At 47.7% G+C, this 18,957-nt stretch overlaps 1 protein-coding gene across 1 annotated transcript in view; it reads right to left on the bottom strand.

Annotated features, from left to right (window-relative positions):
- Positions 1 to 18,957, bottom strand: part of STK32C (serine/threonine kinase 32C) — a 1,542,229-nt gene that overhangs the window by 1,289,642 nt on the left and 233,630 nt on the right. The window lies entirely within an intron of this gene.

The raw sequence follows: 18,957 nt of genomic DNA, 5'->3' as shown, positions 1-18,957 counted from the left end.
CCTCCGGCAGACACAGGACCACCTCGCCTTCAGGAAACAACTCAAGACCTGGCTGTCCGAGCAGTAGCGGACCCCTCCCCCAAGCGCCTTGAGACCCTTCCGGGTGAGTAGCGCGCTATACAAATGTTATGATTGATTGATTGATTGATTGATTGATTGATTGATTAAATAATCTGAATCCCCCCCTTTTAAAAATTCCAGCTTTGTCCCAACGTGTGCAGCGATCCTGAATCACATTCCCTTAATTGGAAAGGGACTTTCTCCAACAAATGAGGCAATCCTGCTTGATCCTGTGTATGTTCTCTTTGTAACGATGCAGAGACAAAAGGGAGCTACACAATGTCCATCACCTATGGGCTTACATATATTTTGGCACCCTAACTGGGACCTTTTGTGGAGTGTGTGTCATTAGTTCTCATGCTGCTTGGAGGTGTTATCACAGACTGCATGCCCAGGAGGTGGTTGTGCCACCGGAACAAAAACAACACAGATTTTTGGTGCTGTGACCATCAAAACAATTAGGGAGTTCAGCCACGCTCTAAACGAATGAACAATACATCTACACACTATTGAGTCTTCATGAATGCTGTTCCCCCACTCTAAAAAATATGGGCACATCCACAACACCAAGGCAGAACAGTTGGTCAGGAAGCTACTCAGTGATGAATTGTAGTGGGCTGTGCTGTGTAGCTACACCTCAGTTAGTGATCATATAGATAACGTCCCAGGGTGCTACGTAATAAAGCATCCCCCTATGAATAGTCAGAGGGTAAGTCACTACTGCAGAAACGTTCCATATGTGACCAGCAGGAAAAAAGAAAAATATTTCTATTTAAAAATGTCTTCTGAAACCAAGAGTAATGTTGGCGATCAGTTTATAGTTTGAGAGGGGTGAAACACTATCTAAACAGGAACCACAACGTGCCTAACCCTCTGATAGCTTGGTACAAAAGCAGAGGCAATGTGTGAAGTATTTATGGATCACTTCAAACAGTAATAAAATGATAACACAACACATGAAAAATCCAACACCAATTTAGAAACGTAGAGTAAAATGTAATAAAGATTTGACACCAGAAATACAAAAATGCAGTCAGTAGAACCAGAGATATGCCATTTCACAGATTGTCAAAACAGTGCCTAGAAGCACAAAGTGGCAACTGTGGATGTCTGGTAGCGCAGCCCAGGACAAATTCACACATTCAGGCCATCTGCAATGTAGCACAGGCGGTATCCGGGACTAGTTAGGCCCACTAAATAAGAGTAACCTTAAAGCCAGGTTGTGGAACATTGAGGATGCGCTGTGCAGCGGAGGTTCTGAGGAGCTGCAAGGCTGTTATGTGAGGTCCTGCATCATTTTCAAGGATGCCGTCAATAAGGCACTTGGAATGTGAAGATCAGTGTTGAAAATGTGTCTCGCACTAGCTGGTTCTGAAGAAGTTGTAGGGGTTGTGATGCAGAATCGTGTGTCGTTGCTGAGGAAGCCATCAACGAGGGGCTTGTGTTGTAAAGGCTTGTGTTGAGGATGCCTTGTGCAATGGCAGTTCCGAGGAGAATGCGGGCTGCAGTGCGAGGTCCAGCATCTGCTGTGGTGTTTCGGAAGCAGATGTAAAGTGATATGGTGCGCTGCCTCAGTTGAGCTTACAGGACCACAGCTGTGCTGGCAGACCACCTTTAGGTCCACTTCCAAGGGTCCGGGACTGGGGTGGCACCACTTGGTGGACAAGACTCACATCAGACTGAGTCTAGGTGCTGGGTCCAAGGTAGTTTGAGCCTGGCCTCTCCTCGAGACTTCTTATCAGGAGGCCAGCCAACTGGCCCTTGGAGTCTCTCTGGTGGTCCTGGGTTCAAGATGCAGTTCCAGTCCTCCACTCAGGCAGCAGGGTAGCCAGGAGGCAGGGCAACAAAGTAGCAATCCTTTTGGTGGAGCAGCACAGCAGTCCTTCTGAGTCTTTCACAGATATATATACAGGTGTACTGAAGAGTTGGACCTGAGGGTCAAAAATGTATATGTGGTGCCCACTTTGAAATAGGAGAAGGCTCTGGGGATTTTCACCCCCAGAGGTGATTGGAATTGGAAATGTGTGAGTGTACTCAGGCAGAGCCTTTGTGATGTACAAGTGTGGTAGGTGACAGCTCCTCCCCCTTATCAGGTCAGAGATAGCCCATCCTACCAATACCCTTCATCCCTTTGCCTCACTGTTTGTGAGCAATACACTAAGACCAACTGTCTGCTACACCTAGTTATGTTACCCAGGATACAGGCAGCAGACACCAAATGCTTTGGATGAAAAAATGGCAACTTTCTAAAGGTTAGGGGTGGATGGTTAACTACACTCCACCAGCGGAGTTCACAGAGTTTTGCCACTCCGCACTCTGCTTGGCAAAAACTCCATCAACCGCTGTGTGGCAGAGTTTACATGTGCCCAACCCTAACCAGCTGATGTGTTGGGAGCCATGTTCCAGTTTGTGACCTGACATGGGAATAAAGATCTGCGGCAAAGCCCTCAGTTTGTGGTGATAAAGTCAGGGGTACCATGTTGTCAGGTGCAAGTCTTTCTTTGTGTTTACGTGCTAGAGTGTTGCTTCACTACAAAATCACAACAAGGGCATAGAAAGGGGAACAAACAGTCCTTGGTCACATCATCAAGGAGGTGGAGGGAAAGGGGCTGGGATGGGTGAGTGCCTGATGTACCCACATACAGGACATCAACTGCTGGATATGTGGGTAAATCAAGGCTGCCAAGAGCTCATGATGTGGCACTCTAATAGACCCGTTGCTGCTGATGTACTGAGGTTCCATTCAGGACCATGATCTTGACATATTCGATACTGCTGCGCCTCCTGGGTATCCTATAGGTGCCTGAGCATTTTGTGTGCCTTCTCTGAATCTCTATGGGTGTCACATTTGTCCGTGCAACTGAGGCATACTTGCCAACACTTCTGAATAAAAAGTGATGTTCCCTGGCTCAAATCTTTCCTCTCACGTCTGGACACTGGCTTTTATAATCTGATTGCATTTCCTTGGTTGCTCTGCGTTCAACTCCAACCAAATACACTGTCTGAAGGAGTCCAACTGACTTCAATAAGTGTAGGCAGAGAGAAGCAATCATTAAGCAAGTTTATACTGATTGACAGGTTTCATGGAGGTACTAGAAGGCTCAGATCCACAGAAACCCTGCAATGTTTTAGAAAAGGCACGCCAAAAAAAGAGGTTAGTGATGTGATGCTACTATGTACTTGTCACATGGTCCAGATACAATGCTAGGTAACTTTCTCTAACCAGAACTAATCACTACCAGCGAGCTCAACTTACTGTACTTCACAAAGAATTTGTTTATAGACATGGCTAAATATACCATCAGTGTCTAAGTTTTGGTGTGTACAATATTTGTCTGGTAGTGCAACGTCATATCCGTGTTAATTCTCTGAACAACCTTGGAGGTCTTGCTTTCCACAAAGCTGCCTCCCTTCTCGCTCTCTGTACTTGGGTTACAAGGGGGCGCCAGAAATGTCATGAGTGCAACATGTGAAACTTTATGACGTTTGTGATGTGGTGCAGATGCGTCTCTTGTCTTTTTTTTTTATTAATGAGAATCTCAGCTCTGTGGCTCGCAAAGGAGGTTGAAGCCCCCTCCAGAATCCCTGATAGTGGGAGAGAGTACTAGGCTGCTGCAAACTGATAGGCATCATAGCCAACAGAAGCAGAGGCTATAGAAACACTTTACCTGAAGACTAACTGCTCACGTATGCAGAGGTAATCTCAGGTCTAACAATGAGTGAAAAGTGTCACAGTGTTCTAAACTGCTGGACGGGGGCAGTGATGGGAACAGCACAGGAGGGTAAGCACAAGAGTGAGTAGAATAATAGTTTGAGGAAAACAAAATTGAGGGAGTGTTTCAAATATTGCGTTATTTATTTATCTAAAGAGAACAATTGCACAAACCCTCCGGTGGGCAGAACTCCATGGAATTTTGCAGTTTTAATGGAATCTGTGGAGTAAAACTCAGCAAGTTCCATCCACCCCTGCTAAAAGTGGCATTTTTAGAACTGTGACTTAAAATCAACTATACCAATAAGGAGGTGTAGGAGAGTAGGGTCTGCTATCCTATGGTCACCCCAAATTTTTGCTTTTTGCTTCACTGGTTTTCGACTACTGAGGCTGTGGGCCTGCTGATCAGACCCCCAGCCTGCTGTTCTCTCACTAAATTAATGACACATGTGCTATAGGCACATACCAATTGGAAATGGACTCCTTGTCAGCCCCTGTAGAATGCACTATAGGTGCACAGGGCACAGGAGCCACTAAGGCCTACCAGGGGCTGCAGCATATCTTTTGCCACCCCTGGCTGGTTCTTAAATTGACACAACTGGCTGATCACACAGCTGGGGTAAGGTGGTGTACACACCCCTTGCTTAGATATAGTATACCTATGTCTAAACCTATATCTGGACACATGTAAACCTGTGAGCCACTCCTATAGACAGGCCTCACCAATCCTGGAGGCTGGGTGCATGGTTTTTATGTGAGATGGAGCTCTAGCATGAGCTGAGCCTGTCTGCAGCCGTCGGGAACAAATCCCTAAGCTGTTTCAGGATAATGCCATACCATATACTATTAAGTGCCTTATAATCCTCGCGGTTATTTAGCAACTTTGGTTTGGCTTTATCAAAACATGTCGTGTAAGGTGTCATACGCTTTGGAATACCATCCCCTCGCCAGTTCTGGCGACGGGGATGGCATTCCATCCCTCTAGAGGGGTAAGACATGTTACTTCACTTTAATGCGGTTGATTTCTCCAAAGGCCTTAAGATCCACAAAATGGATGCCTCTGCCACAGACAAATGTCTGGACCCCTGGAGCTGACCGAAACTCAGTCAAGGGGGTCCTGGACAAAGGGTTTCCTGTCACAGGAGGGTGTCACCGCCCTCCAGACAGGAGATAGTGTATTGTAGCAGGGAGGTTTGACAGAAACCAGACACTGCCTGGGGCGCACAAGGCTGCCCCTTGCATAATCCGGCCAAACCGGTTCTGGGGCACTCCAGCCCTCGTGCCAGGGCGGCCTGGATCAAAGGAAGGGGGTGTATCCACCCACTTCCTGGGTCCCACCCATAGGAGGGGACCTAGCAGGTAATCACGCCCACCAGATTCGAATAAGAGTGGGAGCAGTGCCAATGCACATCAGATTTCCTGGAAGAAACATTTGAAATGATATTCTGGACCCTTCGCCCTCCATCTCAACGTGGAAGCCCGAAGAATCTCCCTTGTGGTCAAGGAGTGACCACCCTGCAGCAGCAGGCACCATCCAGCCCTCGACGTCTACTTAGTTGCAGTTCCCGCCGGAACTCGAGCGACTGAGATCGACGAGATCAAGCCTGCCCAGCTTCTGACAGCCCGATCCACAGTCCCTGCAAAGCTGAGACCCGTGGAGGCGACCGGAAGCGTGGGGCACGCCATCTTGAAGTGACCACGAGACGCTGACCGTGCAGCCCACGAGTGACCCTCGAAGCTGTACACCGGGGTTTGAGAAGCCCCCACCCTGAGCTACTCCTGAGCCGAAGTTCAGCCCTCCACACTCGACGAGTGCTGCGTGGGGCCCTTTGGCACGATTTGGCTCAACGCGTTGGCCCGGTCACTTGCCAGCTGGCTCGTGGTCCCTGTGCCGACGAACTACCTAAAAAGACTTGTGATTCTGGTTGCTCCAGATCCACACCAGCTCCCCTGAAAAGGAGCCCCGACTCTGACCTTCCTGGTCCGAGTGAGAAGCAATCTTCCGATCCTGCGTGGATTGCTCTTACCAAGGCTTGTTTGCTCCAAACTTGAAGCCGACTGCACCGACGGTGAGAGCCTGTGTGGGACAGATCGTGACCTGCTCCTGGACGTCGCAGATGCCCCAGAGCCCACGTGACAGCGGAGAGAAGCTCCTCGACGACCACCTGATTGCGCCCGACATTGCCTGGTTCCGTCCTGGTTCCACCCTGGTCACTGCTGAGTGACCCAGACTCTGTCCCCTCTGCTTTCAGGTACCCTACAACTTGAGTCCACCCTTGGACTCCACCGGACACTTCGTCTTCACCCTGCCTGCAGCCCTTTCAGCTTCAAGCACCAAGAGCCTGCGTGTCAAAACCCGACGCCACTTCGACCCTGTGCACCCACTTCCTGTGGGTGAGGTAACTTTGCTCCGCCGGTGTTCCCACACTGGTGCACACCTCTAGGGTCTGTGTGTTAAGTTTTGTTCCTCTAGGTTCAGCGGAAGTGTCCTTAAACTTTAACTCTTTGACTTTTACGCACCATTGGTTAACATCGGTGCATGCGTGCGCTTTCCGCACATCTCCCGAATCCCGAGGGCCATTCCCGACTTCAGCATTGCTTGTCCTGACTGCTCCCAGCGATTCCCTAGGCCCTAGGCCTAACCACTGCTCGAGTGGCCTTTCTTATACCACTTGTTTAGTATATGGTTTGAGTGGCCACCCGCCCTCATCCATAATTGTGCAACTTGTATGTTTAAAACAGTGCTTTTGATTTAACGCTTGTGCCCCTTTATTCATAAAGAATACTGGGGATTGTTTTTAGTAATAAACACATATATTTTTATAATATATACTTTTGTGGTGTCCTTTCATTTGGTATTACAGGATTGTATGTGGTAAAACAGCTCGCTTAACACGACCTCTTAAGTTAAGCCTTTAGGCTGCTTAGTCCATGCTACCCCTAGGATAGCTCGTCTAATAAGGTTGACTTACAACCAGACACCATAAGGGGATTGTTTGGTCAGGTAGTAGGTGGTTCCAGAATTGGAAACATCCCCTACCAGGCCAACTTCTCACATTGGTGAGCAGCGGTGGGATTTGAGCTTGCTGTTGTTTTACCATTGCAATCTTTATATCAAATTGAAAGATCACATCAAGTACCTCTAGGTACATATAAAATCAAAAGCTTAGCATATTAAGTTCTACTGAACTTAGTAGTTGTAGGTTGAAGGGAGTAGCACACCCCTGACTACAACTCACTAGCAAGGTCCAGTAGGAAAACACTTAGTGTAGGTAAGTGCACCACTTACACCTCACTAGTAACCATGTCTGACACAGGAAAGGCCTCAGGGTCTAGTCCTGTGACAGTTGACCCTACCCAGGCAACTTTTGGATATGACAAACTAACCCGCAGAGACTTGATTGCCTTGTGCAAAGCAAGAGGGTTAAAAAGGGGCAGAAGCCCCACCTGCCTAATCCTGGTAGAAATCCTAGAACAGGATGACTTAGAGAAGGCAAAAGCAGCTTCCCTAGATACAGGAACTGGAGGGAACCCCCCTGCAGTTGATCCCCTTGAAGAGGAGGATGATGATGACTTGGATGAGGACTCAGATGTTGAGGACTTAGGAGTACAGGATCAGGGTAGCCAGGTTCCAGTTGGTAGGCTTAGCCAGGCCAACTTGGACCTACTGGGGAATGGAGAGGGCCAGCACCTCCCCAGAACCCAACATATGATTCCCCCAGGCAACAGAAGAGTGAGATCTCCCTCAGGGGACTCTCATCTTTCTAGTGCCTCCAGAGAATCACAGAGAGGCATGAATGCTTCTCAAAAGTTAGAGCATAGGGCCAGAATGAGGGCTGTCAAACTCCAGATAGAGAGGGAGGAGGTAGCCTTGGCTCAAGCTAGACTTGCCTTGGCAAGAGAGCAGAAATTAAGTGGCTTAGATGTCACTGGTGGCAGCAATTTTCCAAGAGAAAAAGACAGGGCCTATGATAATAGAAACCTGACCAAAATTGTGCCCCCCTTTAAAGAAGGGGATGACATCCACAAATGGATGACTGCTCTTGAGAGAGCCTGCATGGTACAGCAGGTTCCTGAGAATCAGTGGGCTGCAATTTTGTGGTACTCCTTTTCTGAGAAAGGGAGGGACAGGCTCCTCACAGTTAGACCTGAGGATGCCAAAAACTACTCTGTTTTGAAGAGTGCTCTCATTGAAGGGTATGGCCTAACCACTGAGCAATACAGGTTGTTGTTCAGAGACACCCAGAAAGCACAGACTCAAGACTGGACTGATTTTGTGGAGTGTGCCACTAAGGCTTTGGAGGGTTGGTTGCAGGGAAGTAAAGTTTCAGACTATACAGGATTGTACAATCTTATGATGAGAGAACAGATCCTTAATAACTGTACAAACCAGCTGTTGCATCAATACCTTATTGACTCTGATCTGACCTCTCCCCAAGAATTGGGAAAGAAGGCAGACAAATGGGTCAGAACAAGGATTAAGCAGAAACCCCAGAACCAAGGTGGTGACCAGAAGAAAACAGACCAGAAGGGTGGTAATCAGAATCAGAAAGATAAAGAAAAAGACCAGAAGTCTTCAGGCCCCCAAACTAATAGTAAGGAGGGTGGTTCCCAAACCGGTAACAAGAAGAAGAAGAACAAAGGTCCAAAGACACCTTGGTGCAATACCTGCAAATCAGTTTCACACTGGGGCAGTGAGTGCACCAAGGCAAATCCAGTTCCCACCACTACAGCTCCTAAAGCAACTGCAACCCCAAGTACAGTAAGCAGTGGTGGAACACAGTCCAAGGGTGTAGCTGGGTTGACCCTGGGTATTGAAGTAGGATCTGGCCTAGTCAGAGTCCCTACACAGGCAGTTCTCCTGTATGATGTGGACATTGAGTTGCCCACTGCAGTAAGCCCCACTAACCTGGGCAAATACAGGCAGACTCCCTTAATAAATGAGAAACTGGCTCAAGCTTACAGGGACACATGTGCTAGTGTCACCATGGTGACCCCTGGCTTTGTGGACCCTGGGCAGATTGTACTAGGAGAGAGCTACCTAGTAACCAATGCAAGCAACTCCACTACCTCCCATAGTGTGGCAGTTGTGAACTTCTCCTGGGGAGGGGTTGATGGCCTAAAGAAAGTTGTGGTGAGTGCAGACCTACCAGTAGACTGTCTGTTAGGCAATGACCTTGAAAGCTCAGCATGGTCAGAAGTGGAGTACAGGACTCATGCAGAAATGCTAGGGATTTCAGAGCATGTCCTTGCCATGACAAGGGCTCAGGCTAAGAAGTGCCTTCCTGAACCAGTGGTGGATCTTGAGACAATAGACCAGCCACAACCCAAGAGAAGGAGCAAGAGAGGAAAGGCCTCGCCTTCCACCTTGCCCCAGGTTGAGGATCAGGTTTCAGAGGAAACTGATTCTGCAGTCCAAGAGGAGACTGTCTCTGAGGAGCTTGAACCTGACCAGGTTGAGTTTCTGGGGACAGGGGGACCCTCAAGGGCAGACCTGAGGCAGGCTCAATTAGATTGCCCTTCCCTTGAACCCCTCAGACAGCAGGCTGCTGCTGAGGCTGCTGGGGATGCCCAAGGTACCCATACTGTGTATTGGGATGAGGGACTCCTTTACTCAGAGGCTAGAGCCCCCAAGCCTGGCATGACCAGGAGGTTGGTGATACCTCTGCAGTTTAGGGGATTCCTCCTTACCTTGGCCCATGATATTCCCCTTGCAGGACACTTAGGCCAGAACAAGACGTGGGACAGGCTTGTTCCACACTTTCACTGGCCTCACATGTCAGAGGATGTCAAGGAGTTTTGTCGCTCCTGTGTCACTTGCCAAGCCAGTGGTAAGTCAGGTGGCACAACAAAGGCCCCCCTAATACCACTACCTGTGGTGGGGGTCCCCTTTGAGAGAGTTGGAATTGATATTGTGGGTCCAATGGACCCCCAAACAGCATCTGGGAACAGATTCATACTGGTGGTAGTGGATCATGCCACCAGGTACCCAGAGGCTATTCCCCTAAGGACCACCACAGCACCTGTGGTGGCAAAAGCCCTCATTGCAGTTTTCTCAAGAGTGGGCTTTCCTAAGGAGGTACTATCAGATAGAGGGACAAATTTTATGTCCAGCTATCTAAAAGCAATGTGGAAGGAATGTGGAGTAAACTATAAGTTTACCACCCCATATCATCCACAATGCAATGGGCTTGTGGAGAGATTTAACAAGACCCTTAAAGGCATGATAAAAGGATTACCAGAGAAGCTCAGGCGGAAATGGGACATTCTTTTACCCTGCCTGCTCTTTGCTTACAGAGAGGTCCCACAGAAGGGGGTTGGCTACAGCCCTTTTGAGCTTTTGTTTGGCCACCCTGTGAGAGGTCCATTGTGTTTGGTGAAGGAAGGATGGGAGTTACCTCTCAAAAAGCCCAAACTAGACATAGTGGACTATGTACTTGGTCTCCGCTCCAGGATGGCTGAGTACATGGAAAGAGCATCCAAAAACCTGGAGGCCAGCCAAGAATTGCAGAAAGCTTGGCATGACCAAAAGGCTGTGCTGGTAGAGTTCCAACCAGGACAGAAGGTATGGGTACTGGAGCCAGTGGCTCCAGCAGCACTCCAAGACAAATGGAGTGGACCCTATCCTATTATTGAGAAGAAAGGGGAAGTCACCTACTTGGTAGACTTTGGAACACCCAGGAGCCCTCACAGGGTAATCCATGTGAATCGCTTGAAAGCATTTGTAGACAGGGAGGACATGAGCTTGCTCATGGCCACAGATGGGGAACAGGAGGAAGAGAGTGACCCTCTCCCAGACCTGCTTTCTCAGAACCCTGATGATGGTTCAGTTGATGGAGTAGCCTTGGCAGGCAGCCTCACTGACCAGCAACAGAGGGACTGCAGACAAGTTTTGCAGGCTCACAGGCAAATGTTTTCACTCACACCCAGCCAAACTGACTGGTGTACCCACGTTGTGGACACTGGTGACAGTCTGCCTGTCAAGAATAAGATCTACAGGCAACCTGATCATGTCAGGGATTGCATCAAGGCTGAGGTGCAAAAGATGTTGGAGCTTGGAGTGATTGAGCCATCAGAGAGCCCATGGGCCAGCCCAGTAGTCCTGGTGCCAAAACCTCATACCCAAGATGGTAAGAGAGAAATGAGGTTTTGCGTGGATTACAGGGGTCTCAATGCTGTCACTAGGACAGATGCTCACCCCATTCCAAGAGCAGATGAGCTCATTGACAGATTGGCTTCTGCCAAGTTTCTGAGCACATTTGATCTGACAGCTGGCTACTGGCAAATCAGACTAGCTGAGGAGTCAAAGGCCAAGACAGCATTCTCTACCCCTAGTGGGCATTATCAGTTTGTGGTAATGCCCTTTGGTTTGAAGAATGCACCTGCCACTTTCCAAAGGTTGGTGAACCAAGTCCTTACTGGGTTGGATGACTTTTGTGCAGCTTATCTGGATGATATTGCTGTCTTTAGCTCCACCTGGGAGGATCACCTGATCCACCTGAAGAAAGTTTTGGAGGCCCTGCAAAAGGCAGGCCTAACTATCAAGGCCACAAAGTGCCAGATAGGGCAGAGTAAGGTTGTATACCTGGGCCACCTAGTAGGTGGAGGCCAGGTTCAGCCACTGGAAAGCAAAATCCAGGCCATACAGGACTGGGCTCCTCCAGTTACCCAGACACAAGTCAGAGCCTTCTTGGGCCTGACTGGGTATTACAGAAAGTTTGTGAAAAACTATGGGTCTATAGTGACACCATTAAATGACTTGACATCCAAGAAGATGCCAAAAAAGGTTCAGTGGACAGTTAGCTGTCAGAAGGCATTTGAAGACCTGAAGAAGGCCATGTGCTCTGCACCTATCCTAAAGAGTCCTGACTACTCCAAACAGTTCATTGTTCAGACAGATGCTTCTGAGTTGGGGGTGGGAGCTGTACTCTCACAACTTAATCAAGATGGTCAAGACCAGCCAATTGCTTTCATTAGCAGGAGGCTAACCCCAAGAGAAAAACGTTGGTCAGCCATTGAGAGGGAGGCCTTTGCTGTGGTTTGGGCATTAAAGAAGTTGAGGTCCTACTTGTTTGGAACTCACTTCCTGGTGCAAACAGACCATAAGCCCCTCTTATGGCTTAATCAGATGAAGGGTGAAAATCCCAAACTGCTCAGGTGGTCCATTTCCCTACAGGGGATGGACTTTACAGTGGAGCACCGCCCAGGGACTGACCATGGTAATGCAGATGGTCTCTCCAGGTACTTCCACTTAGAACATGAAGACTTATCTGGTCAAGGTTAGTTTAATGTCCCTGCGTTTGGGGGGGGGTTGTGTAGGAGAGTAGGGTCTGCTATCCTATGGTCACCCCAAATTTTTGCTTTTTGCTTCACTGGTTTTCGACTACTGAGGCTGTGGGCCTGCTGATCAGACCCCCAGCCTGCTGTTCTCTCACTAAATTAATGACACATGTGCTATAGGCACATACCAATTGGAAATGGACTCCTTGTCAGCCCCTGTAGAATGCACTATAGGTGCACAGGGCACAGGAGCCACTAAGGCCTACCAGGGGCTGCAGCATATCTTTTGCCACCCCTGGCTGGTTCTTAAATTGACACAACTGGCTGATCACACAGCTGGGGTAAGGTGGTGTACACACCCCTTGCTTAGATATAGTATACCTATGTCTAAACCTATATCTGGACACATGTAAACCTGTGAGCCACTCCTATAGACAGGCCTCACCAATCCTGGAGGCTGGGTGCATGGTTTTTATGTGAGATGGAGCTCTAGCATGAGCTGAGCCTGTCTGCAGCCGTCGGGAACAAATCCCTAAGCTGTTTCAGGATAATGCCATACCATATACTATTAAGTGCCTTATAATCCTCGCGGTTATTTAGCAACTTTGGTTTGGCTTTATCAAAACATGTCGTGTAAGGTGTCATACGCTTTGGAATACCATCCCCTCGCCAGTTCTGGCGACGGGGATGGCATTCCACCCCTCTAGAGGGGTAAGACATGTTACTTCACTTTAATGCGGTTGATTTCTCCAAAGGCCTTAAGATCCACAAAATGGATGCCTCTGCCACAGACAAATGTCTGGACCCCTGGAGCTGACCGAAACTCAGTCAAGGGGGTCCTGGACAAAGGGTTTCCTGTCACAGGAGGGTGTCACCGCCCTCCAGACAGGAGATAGTGTATTGTAGCAGGGAGGTTTGAAAGAAACCAGACACTGCCTGGGGCGCACAAGGCTGCCCCTTGCATAATCCGGCCAAACCGGTTCTGGGGCACTCCAGCCCTCGTGCCAGGGCGGCCTGGATCAAAGGAAGGGGGTGTATCCACCCACTTCCTGGGTCCCACCCATAGGAGGGGACCTAGCAGGTAATCACGCCCACCAGATTCGAATAAGAGTGGGAGCAGTGCCAATGCACATCAGATTTCCTGGAAGAAACATTTGAAACGATATTCTGGACCCTTCGCCCTCCATCTCAACGTGGAAGCCCGAAGAATCTCCCTTGTGGTCAAGGAGTGACCACCCTGCAGCAGCAGGCACCATCCAGCCCTCGACGTCTACTTAGTTGCAGTTCCCGCCGGAACTCGAGCGACTGAGATCGACGAGATCAAGCCTGCCCAGCTTCTGACAGCCCGATCCACAGTCCCTGCAAAGCTGAGACCCGTGGAGGCGACCGGAAGCGTGGGGCACGCCATCTTGAAGTGACCACGAGACGCTGACCGTGCAGCCCACGAGTGACCCTCGAAGCTGTACACCGGGGTTTGAGAAGCCCCCACCCTGAGCTACTCCTGAGCCGAAGTTCAGCCCTCCACACTCGACGAGTGCTGCGTGGGGCCCTTTGGCACGATTTGGCTCAACGCATTGGCCCGGTCACTTGCCAGCTGGCTCGTGGTCCCTGTGCCGACGAACTACCTAAAAAGACTTGTGATTCTGGTTGCTCCAGATCCACACCAGCTCCCCTGAAAAAGAGCCCCGACTCTGACCTTCCTGGTCCGAGTGAGAAGCAATCTTCCGATCCTGCGTGGATTGCTCTTACCAAGGCTTGTTTGCTCCAAACTTGAAGCCGACTGCACCGACGGTGAGAGCCTGCGTGGGACAGATCGTGACCTGCTCCTGGACGTCGCAGATGCCCCAGAGCCCACGTGACAGCGGAGAGAAGCTCCTCGACGACCACCTGATTGCGCCCGACATTGCCTGGTTCCGTCCTGGTTCCACCCTGGTCACTGCTGAGTGACCCAGACTCTGTCCCCTCTGCTTTCAGGTACCCTACAACTTGAGTCCACCCTTGGACTCCACCGGACACTTCGTCTTCACCCTGCCTGCAGCCCTTTCAGCTTCAAGCACCAAGAGCCTGCGTGTCAAAACCCGACGCCACTTCGACCCTGTGCACCCACTTCCTGTGGGTGAGGTAACTTTGCTCCGCCGGTGTTCCCACACTGGTGCACACCTCTAGGGTCTGTGTGTTAAGTTTTGTTCCTCTAGGTTCAGCGGAAGTGTCCTTAAACTTTAACTCTTTGACTTTTACGCACCATTGGTTAACATCGGTGCATGCGTGCGCTTTCCGCACATCTCCCGAATCCCGAGGGCCATTCCCGACTTCAGCATTGCTTGTCCTGACTGCTCCCAGCGATTCCCTAGGCCCTAGGCCTAACCACTGCTCGAGTGGCCTTTCTTATACCACTTGTTTAGTATATGGTTTGAGTGGCCACCCGCCCTCATCCATAATTGTGCAACTTGTATGTTTAAAACAGTGCTTTTGATTTAACGCTTGTGCCCCTTTATTCATAAAGAATACTGGGGATTGTTTTTAGTAATAAACACATATATTTTTATAATATATACTTGTGTGGTGTCCTTTCATTTGGTATTACAGGATTGTATGTGGTAAAACAGCTCGCTTAACACGACCTCTTAAGTTAAGCCTTTAGGCTGCTTAGTCCATGCTACCCCTAGGATAGCTCGTCTAATAAGGTTGACTTACAACCAGACACCATAAGGGGATTGTTTGGTCAGGTAGTAGGTGGTTCCAGAATTGGAAACATCCCCTACCAGGCCAACTTCTCACAGGAGGGCTTTAAAAATACAATTCTTTAGACAGCAAACTTAACATTCCTACCTCCTCCCAATTAAAATGTATCACATATTAAATGTAATAAGGTAACCCAATGTTTTTGTATGGGAGAGGTAGGCCTTGCAGTAGCGAAAAACATACATTTTCACTACCAGGATAAAGGTGAAAGTCCATGTCAAACATTTTGAATATGTCAGAAGGAAGGAGCCTGCTCAGTAGGTGGCAGGCGAGGACTGCACCTTGTGTATGTGTGATTATAGGGGTTCCTGAACCCTCCCTTCATGGGGCCCAGATGAGCCTGATATAGGATTTGCAGGGCTCTAGGAACCTAGGGTGGTGAAAAAGGTTAGACCACATACACAGTGGCATATGTAAGGTAAATGTGCCACCAGAGGATCCGATGTCCTTTCTGACAAATGCCATGGACTCTTTGGAGTGACTAAGAAGAAACATCATATCAGGCTAGTGGGTCTGGGATACTAGCTCCCTGTATCCCCACGTTTAGCTTTTAATGCCAAGTGGCACTCCATAGAACATAAACGTTAGACTGGATTGCCACATTTTTTAAAAAATGGTACCGTTTTTCGCAGATCCTTATTTATTATTAAGTGCCGCTCTTCATCAAATCAGATTTTTGTAGAGTGAGGGGAGTCCTATGATGAAGCATTATACCTGGTGGTGTGTGAGGACATCCTGTCACATTTTTGTGTATATCAGGGAACAGACAGGTATTGCATAAATAAATTACATAAGGTGATAGATTAGAATAGTTAATTAAAAAATCATCAGGTGGCTTTTTTGTGTGTAACAGATTCTGTCTGCTTTTAACTTTTCTCCGTCGGTGCTTCAGTTCATGCAAAACATTTCGAAGTTGACCGTCATCAACGTTCGGACGCCGACGTCATATTGCAGCCTAATAAACAATAATCTTGGCCGGCAGCCGGGTAACGGGTTCCTCGCCTCTTGATATGTAGCGATACGATTATTTAAAGCAGAGGCTCACGGTGTCACCCGGTGCGGTCCGCACCTCCCGCACCTCCTTAGTGACGCCTCTGGCAACATTTACTAGGGACCTACAAGTAAATTAAATACTCCAAACTGGTGTAGGCCAATTTTACTATGTTGTCAAGGGACAGTTTAAGCACTTTACCACTGACTAGATAGTGGAAAAATGCTCTGAGTCCTGAAGGCCAACAAAAACTGATTCAACAAGCGAAGACAAAAATCTGGGATGACTATGCAGAAAGGGCCTGGTCCTACAGCATTTCTGTATAATCATAGATCAACCCGGTGAGTCGAGCAGGATTCCAAAGCGTACAAAAGAAGCTGATAACTTCACTTGATTGACCCTTAACTGTTTGTTACTTGTCCAAGCCACACTGTCTGAACTCCAGTGAATATTCCATCAGCGATTTCAATTATTCAGGGTCCAGCAGGATTGCACAGACTTTTACTCTTTCTCTTTAGTCCCATACACACAAAGCAAAGTAATGCAACTCGTTCCAGTGGAGACAATCTGTAAGGGGTCAGTTGGATTTTCAATCAGACGAACATTGGGCATAGATCACAATTGTTTCATTGAAAGTTTTAAATAATTTGCCACTACTGTACCCTGGGTTCTTTTTTCGATTGCAACAACGCCCCCTTAAAGTAGTCTCTGAGCACTCTTTAACTTAGGTCACGGGGGCTCCCCTGCAGGTTGGGTCTATGCCACGACAAGGAGCTACTGGGCTGTACTTTGTAGATGGCTCTCATAAACAGGACAGATATCTTCTCCGCTTTTCGCTATCTCTGTTTCAGCACTTCATTCACACCTGCGCTGTGAACTGGCTCATTGAATATTTCAGGCAACTGTGTTATTGTTTGCAGAGAGAACACTCAGTCCAGTTTCTGTAAATCTTTTCATTGCGCATCCACAAGGCAAACTATACTGTGCCACCAAGGTAGGGACGTTTGGCCCTTATCAATGACGCTCTTCTTTCCAAAGCTAGGAGAAAGGATAAACGAGAGCTGCAAAGGTGTCCCCGTGAGCATTTTCTTAAATAGATCGACTTTAATTCAGCACAGCTAAAGTGATGATGATAAACAGGCGATCTCATATTTGGAAACGAGGGACAAGTCAATGCTTAGAAAACATTTAAATACATTGATCTAAAAGTTCAATTGCTGTGCTCTGTGTATTGCTCTTGAAGAGCACATTTGAAATGAACAAGAGCTTGTTTGTACATCAGCTTTCATGCTGCTATTTTGCTAACAGATTGTAGATTAACAGGTTACCAGCAATCTTGTGAGTTTGTCGATGTATTTTTAGGTCTAATGTTAGCCAAGTTTTTCTGATTTTACAAAATGTATATGTATATATACTTTTGGTGGCTTTCGGTCACCCCTCTTCATCTATTAGTCTGTTATTGTGTCAATCACATTTTTGTCCTGCTCAATACAGAATACAGCCTGGAGCAGTGGGCTAACTTTACTGTGAGTGACTGCATTCTGTCCTTTCTCAAAGTGCATGCCCACACACAACATACATCTCCTAAGTGCCAGTGACTACCAGAACAATATGTACATTTTGAAACTCAAAATAATTTGTGCTTTTTAGCACATTATTTTAGACAGCACAGCAGCTTTCCTGGCAATAACATTTTGCAAAACCCATGACAAAAAGCAAGCATTGACATGGCCAAAATACCAATGGGCAACACAGACCTTTTGGCTTTACCATTGCATGTTTAATTTGCAAACCCTGGATATTTGACCTCATCTAACACTGGAACTCCCAAACATGCCATAGACCCACATACTTGTAAAAATCATATAACGTCATCTTCTCAATGCAGCTCTAGATAATGTGGACCTATGCTGACTCAGCCAGATCACTAGGATGATGACACAGAGGCATCGTAAAATTAATACCTGGTTCCATGAAAATCAGCAGAATTACTGCAAGACAGCCTAGCCTACTGTTTGGAAAGAGTCAGATTTGAGCTTCTAGTTTTAGGGTGTGCTTTTTTTAAAGGCATAGGATATTTGTGCTTAATACAACCGCAGGAGCATAATGAGATGCAGTCTTTGGCTGGAGGGATTTATCATCTACTTTGTACTTATGCACTAAGATAATGTTAAGTAACTAACTAACTTTGTGGATGAATCACTAAGATGGCATTGTTTGTGCCACGTCATTGGGGGTTTCACAAAAGCCATGAAAAGAGAATGGGGTATGACCTAGGAGTTCTGCTGGAGCCTTGGTAGTGAACAAGTCATGCCATCCTTGGAACATTTCTAGAAGTTGCTGAGGACAGACACTGTATCTTAGAAAAACAGAAAGAGGCCCTGGGAGGCTTTTATCAGAATGGCTGGAATCCCATTGAAGTTGGGTGGGCTGAACTGCTTGAGAGGAGTTGGAGCTGTTATATGGCCCTTAAGGACATTGTCAACATTGTTAAGTTAGCATGAGCTTCGCTGCTATGATGCTGCTTTTGCACACGTTACTACATGACTTTGTTTTTGCAAGACTCTGTTTGTACCTTTCACATGAGAACGGCCTGCTTTTTCGCATTTTCCGCTACGTTCCTGGAGTTTAGTCTGAACACGATGTATGAAGAAACTCCAGCGCAAATGGAACACTACTTCAATGCTTCACATCATCCTTCAATGTATAAACTCAAACACACATTTAGCTATCTATCACCACAGTCTGATCCATATCACTAGGGAACCAGCACATCAACATACTTCGAGTATTTTGGCATGAAAATACCTCCAGAACGAATCATACGGATATAATCAGTCTCTGAAAAGCAGCACCCCAAGAAATGCACGCCAACAACTAAAATCAGTGCAGTAGGAAGGAACACATTTCATGTGGAAGCAAAGTGCCCAGTGCAAGCAAAGTACACAGATACACCCCAGACACACCTACTACACTCAACACCCAGACATATCTCCAGCTCCATGCAGGAACATATAACTAGATTGGACAAGAGGGTATATGGGCCAGTCCAAGTGAGGAATGTTCCATCTTACCAATTCCCATGATGATTTCAATTTGCCCACATGCTGGGCAGTGCCTGCATAAATACACCCACTCTAGCTCCTACTGTTTCCAAATAACATTCAGCTTT

This window comes from Lissotriton helveticus, chromosome 5_1 (genome assembly GCF_964261635.1).
Source record: "Lissotriton helveticus chromosome 5_1, aLisHel1.1, whole genome shotgun sequence".
Taxonomy (NCBI): domain Eukaryota; kingdom Metazoa; phylum Chordata; class Amphibia; order Caudata; family Salamandridae; genus Lissotriton; species Lissotriton helveticus.
The sequence above is the reverse complement of the archived record's forward strand: the minus strand, read 5'-3'. Positions and strand labels throughout refer to the sequence as shown.